General features: G+C 42.8%; 1 pseudogene; it reads right to left on the minus strand.

Moving 5' to 3' along the window:
* Window positions 1-4,190: 4,190 nt before the first annotated feature.
* On the minus strand, window positions 4,191-4,620 carry LOC133072800 (baculoviral IAP repeat-containing protein 5-like; annotated as a pseudogene).
* Between the last annotated feature and the right edge of the window lie 872 nt (window positions 4,621-5,492).

Raw genomic sequence — 5,492 nt, forward strand, 5'->3', positions numbered from 1 at the left:
GAAATGGATGTTTCAGCCCTAGAACCAGTAAGAACCTGAGGCCTGTCATCAGCCACGTGAGCTAGCTTGTAAGTGGGTCTTCTGAGACTTAGGACAGCCGTGTGAGTGCAGCCTTTCCCCTACTGGGGCCTTGAGAAGACTCTATTCCTGGTCAACATGTTGACTGAAGCCTTGTGTGAGACCCTGAGTCAGAATCACCTAGCAAAGCGCCCCTGTGTTCCTGACCCACAGCTACTGTGAGATAAAAATACATTAAACGTGTGTTGGGGTAACTGGGAGTAATTGGGGGGGTCTATAGAAAAATAGATAATAAATACAGATGTCACTCACCCTAGGATTCTCTGTCTAGCCCCACACAATGGTCTTCTCTGTGAGTGAGGCCCCTGTTACCAAGCAGATCTTCTTCATGAGGTGGCAGCTGGTAGCTCCAGGCTCATGGCCCAGCCCCCTCCAAGAGGAAGTGACTTTCCCCCTTGCAATGGATAAAAGGAAATTCCTGGAATTCAGTCTTATGAAACTGACCTAAGTCACTTCTTGCTGGAGCATTTAGCATAATTATTTCTGACGCTGCTACCTCTGGTGGTTTGGAAACATCTGAATAGTAATTCTACCTGGAGGATTCAACTCCCCACTTGGAGCCTTTCTGAATTGTAGCTTAGGCCAAAGTGACCTTCGAGTTCTGTTGGCTCATTCCTGGCCACAGGCAAACCTTGACTCAAGTCTAGGTGGTGAAACAGAGGACACAGATGACTTAGATGAGGCAGTGATGGTCAGTGTCTCCACAAGATGTCGGGTTATTTGACTGTGATCTGTGAATAGCCATCATGTGACTATTCAAGTGGTCATAGTTTTCATCTTCTGTCTTCACGACCAGCTGCTGATTAGTTTGTAGCAGCCTCCTCTGCCCAGTGACTGGTTCAACTCCAGAAATCTTACCACATAGGCATGTGCCACATGTTGAGAGTGTCTGATAAAATTCTGTTCCCAGTGTCCTCACTGCTGGAACATTCCTCAGCGACTAGACCTGTCTCTGGCCACCTTGCAGCTGAGAGTGGTAGGATGTCATAGGTGAGGGTCAGGGCTTTACATTTAGAGACCTGGGCTTCAGTCCTGGCTTGACTGTGTACCTGTGGTGCAGACTTGGCCTCTCTGAGCTCTAGTTTCTAAAATAGAAATTTTAGTACCTGCCTCATAATGTAACTATTAAGTGGCACAGAACTTGCAGTATTGTGTGTGTGTGTGTATGTGTGTGTGTAGTTAGCCCCTGGGACATAGTAAATAACTGCTACATCATCAACAGGATTACTATTTCCACTGTTCTTCAAATGTAGAAACAAAATCTGAACTTGGCACTTCAGATAATGATTAATCAGCTCACTCTGTTCTGAACACTTATAATAATATAGTTTAGTCTGCAACACATGTTTTTTTGGTGGGGAGGAGGGCAAGTGTTGCCACATCATACCATTGATTCAAGTTGATCTTATAATGAACAAAAAGTCTCCCAATTCTGTTTTATGTGAACTGCTGATAGTCACATTGTTACTATTCTGAACTCAGCTATTGAACACTGATGCTTATAACATTCTTTGTTGTTTGTGCCCAGTGCTTTTGAATCTTTTCCTTTGTCCAGCAAATCAGCTGGATGTGCACTGTTGTTGGGTGGAGAGTTCATCCGTTGGGTGAACATGCCATCCATCCTGTCCCCCAAGGCGTTGAGTGAGCTCATTCTAGACCCACTTTGGCTGATAATCAGCCTGATCTCTTTGTTTGTTTAGTTGGCTATGGATGCTCCTAATTGTTCTAATTGTCAACCCCACATGGCTTCATATAGTCCACAAGGGTGCAATAAAAGCCCCTTTCAAGTACTTTATTAAAATTCATATTCTGTTATGTGGTCTGCATTATTACATCTTTATCAAAAAAGAAAAAAATTTTATTATTTCCAAATCACCATCTGTATTTCCGTCACTCAGAAGCCCCAAGAGGCAGGGTTCTTTATAACTTTTGCATTATATTATTGCTAATGTGTAAGAGTTCCTGCTGTTCCATATTTTTGCCAACTCTTGATATTATCAGAAGTAACTTTGTCAGTTTTGTGAGGGTGAAATGGTATTTTATGGCTGTTATAATAAGAGACACCCAATTATTACTGAGATTGAGCATGTTTCCATATTTATTGACTGGGTTATGGTTTTCTTTGCCACTTTGTATTATTTGATCATTTTTCTGAACTTAGATTTTAAAAATCTAATAATATATCTTAGATATATCTATACACATGAATGTATAGAGTGTGTCAACGAAAAAATCATATAACAGTCAAGCTAAGAAAAAAGAAAAGAGAATTTTATTTGAGCCAAACTGGGGGTTATAACCCAGGAAACATTCTCAGAAGCTCTGAGAACTGTTTGATTAATCAGGAGGTAGAGATGCAATTTTATACATTTTTGAGACAAAGAATTTGTGTGTCATATTGATAGGTTAACCATTGTTCACACAGTTCATCAAAGTTTTTTTTTTAAGTCAGTTATGTATGTATTGATACAGAACAAGCCTTTGGTCAATGTGACCCCTGTATGAGATGGAAAGGAAATGTTGATAATTTTAGGATTACAGTGCTGGCATCTGAAGAAAGGGACCAATTTTTCTCAAAGGTTGATTTCCTCCTCCTGTTTTTTTTTTTTTTTTTGTTGTTGTTGTTGTTCGTTTGTTTGGAATGAAATAATTTTTATTCTTCAGCAACTACCAAGATGACCCTTAGAGGTTTCAATAGGACAGTAACAATCCACCCTCAGCTTTACTTCACGGAGGAGGGTAAGATCAAATCTATCTAATCTGAAGATCAGGCCTCAGTGTGAGCCGACCTCGGGGAAGAGAGGAGGGGACCGCTGTGGAGGAGGCGATGCTGTGGAGAGCATAGCACAGATGTGGAGCAACGGAGACACGGCCAATCAGGGCTAACTGGTCGCCTGCACAGCCCACCAAGTCCCCACAGTTTTGAACTGAGCCGTTCAGAAGGGGTTCCGGCCACTGCATTGTCCTCACAGAGGAGCGGCCGGTGTGTGCCCCCCTGCTCACTAGGGCCGGCTAACCATGCAGCAATTCCAGGACAGTTTCTGCCAGATATTTCCTGCTATCTTACTTTGTCTCCAAATCCACCTAAAGTATCTACTGCTGTCCCCAATGACTAAGAAAGGCTTTGTGCTCACTCTTTTTTTAATTTATTTTAATTGGAGGCTAATTAATTTATAATATTGTGGTAGTTTTTGCCATACATTGACATGAATCAGCCGTGGGTGTACATGTGTTTCCCATCCTGAACCCCCCTCCCTCCTCCTCCCCATCCCATCCCTCAGGGTCATCCCAGTGCACCAGCCCTGAGTGCCTTGTCTCATGCATCAAACCTGGACTGGCGATCTATTTCACATATGATAATATACATGTTTCAATGCTATTCTCTCAAATCCTCCCACCCTCGCCTTCTCTCACAGAGTCCGAAAGTCTGTTCTTTACATCTGTGTCTCTTTTGTTGTGCTCACTTTTAATTGTAGTTTATCCTGTTATGCAAAATAATAATTCAAACGAGATAAGAAAACAACACTGCAGAATCTTAGGAGGGGCTGAGGGCTTTGTCCCAATTCCTCTTTACATGAAAATCCTGTTGCCACAAAAAAAAAAAAAAAAAGCCAGCTGAGGCAACACAGTCTCTGAGACCCCCGATCACTGGTGAGGAAACTGCAGCTCTAATTCAATAGGCAGCAAGCCTAACCAAGCCCACAAGGCAAGCATCCCACTAGAGGGCAGAAGTCACGGCCAGAGGGGGTGTTCCGCACACCTTTTATACAGCTGCTCCAATTCTTTGCTTAGTCTGTGCTGGGGCTGAAACTCATACATCATTGCATTTATGATCTTGCAAGACTGAAAACAACATAAAAAAGCCGTGCTTTTTTTTTTTTTTTTTTAAAGTTTCCCCCAAAGAGGTTTTGCTATATAACAGAAGTAGCCCCTGGCACCAACTTCAAGAAAAAAAAAAGGAAAAATACAGTTTAAATATTCGAATTTCAAACTGTTGATGTTCTCCTTTCCTAAGGCACAGTTAAGAGGCCCCAGGGAAGGACTGGTAAGGCTGAGGGGTGTGCCCCGGAAACGACGTGTCTGTGTCTCTGTGCGGCAGGGACGGGGAGGTGTCACTCCAAGGCAGCCAGCTGCTCACTGGCACAGCGGACTTTCTTTGCAGTTTCTTCAAATTCTTTCTGTTTATTGTTGGTTTTCCTTTGCGATTTTGTTCTTGATTCTTTCTTTATCTAGTTTCAAAAATTCACCGAGGGTTAATTCTTCAAACTGCCTCTTGACAGAAAGGAAAGTACAGCTAGATGAATGCTTTTTATGTTCTTCTATAGGGTCGTCATCTGGCTCCCAGCCTTCCAACTCCTTGAAGCAGGAGAAACACGGAGCCAAGTCAGGCTTGTTCTCAGCAGGATGGTGGATGAAGCCTGCCGTGGCCATCTGCTCTGAGATGCAGGCGCAGCCCTCTAAGAAGGGCCAGCTCTTAAGTGTGGGGATGCAGTGGTTCTTGAGGTAGAGCTCCTAGGCCGGGGGCAACCACCGGGTGCCCATCCCACCACCTCCAGTTGATGCCTCGATTCAAATCCAGCGGTTGACGGCCTCTTCGAGGCATGTCGGGGCATCCTCCTGTTTTGAGGAGGTCTTGTAGATGTACACTGCACATTGGGAAAGGCCTACCACAAAAGGCCCATGTCATTATTTTTTTCTTTTTGTCTTTATTTGATTGTCCTACCATAGAAAAAGATTTATGATTTTTCCTCTTCATCTTCCCCCTTTTGATCATAAATCTTTACATAGAAAACATTAGGTGATCAACTATTTGGTCCCTTGTTACCCGGATGGTTCCTTACCTGCCCTGGATCATGTCCCTCAGTGCTGGGCCTTGAAAATGAGTTCTTTCTTTCCTTTTGGAGGGTTATGCTAGTAGAGTGCTTGGCAAGGGCTTATAGTCAATCCTAAGGTATCCAAGAGGACTTAGGCCAATTTTATCTTATACGTGCATTGTGCATGTCCACTATCTTGTATAGAATTATAGATGTGATCAGCAGTTTCAATTCATTTGAATTCATTTTAAATTCATGTTAAAATTCAGTTTAATTCACTAAACATTATGTATGTGTATGGTGGTGATTTAGTCGCTAAGTCGTGTCTAACTCTTGCGACCCTGTGGACTGTAGCCCACCAGGCTGCTCTGTCCATGGGGTTCTCCAGGCAAGAAAACTGGAGTGGGTTGCCATTTCCTTCTCCAGGGGATCTTCCCAACCCAGAAACTGAACCCAGGTCTCCTGCATTGCAGGCAGATTCTTTACCAACTGAGCTACGAGCGGGGCTTTGTATGTGTATATATATAATCATAGTAAATTAATTAAATGCAGTAAATAAGCATATAAATATATTGATGGAGAAAAGTTTTATAGATTATG

The sequence above is a fragment of the Dama dama genome, chromosome 18, assembly GCF_033118175.1.
Source record: "Dama dama isolate Ldn47 chromosome 18, ASM3311817v1, whole genome shotgun sequence".
NCBI lineage: Eukaryota > Metazoa > Chordata > Mammalia > Artiodactyla > Cervidae > Dama > Dama dama.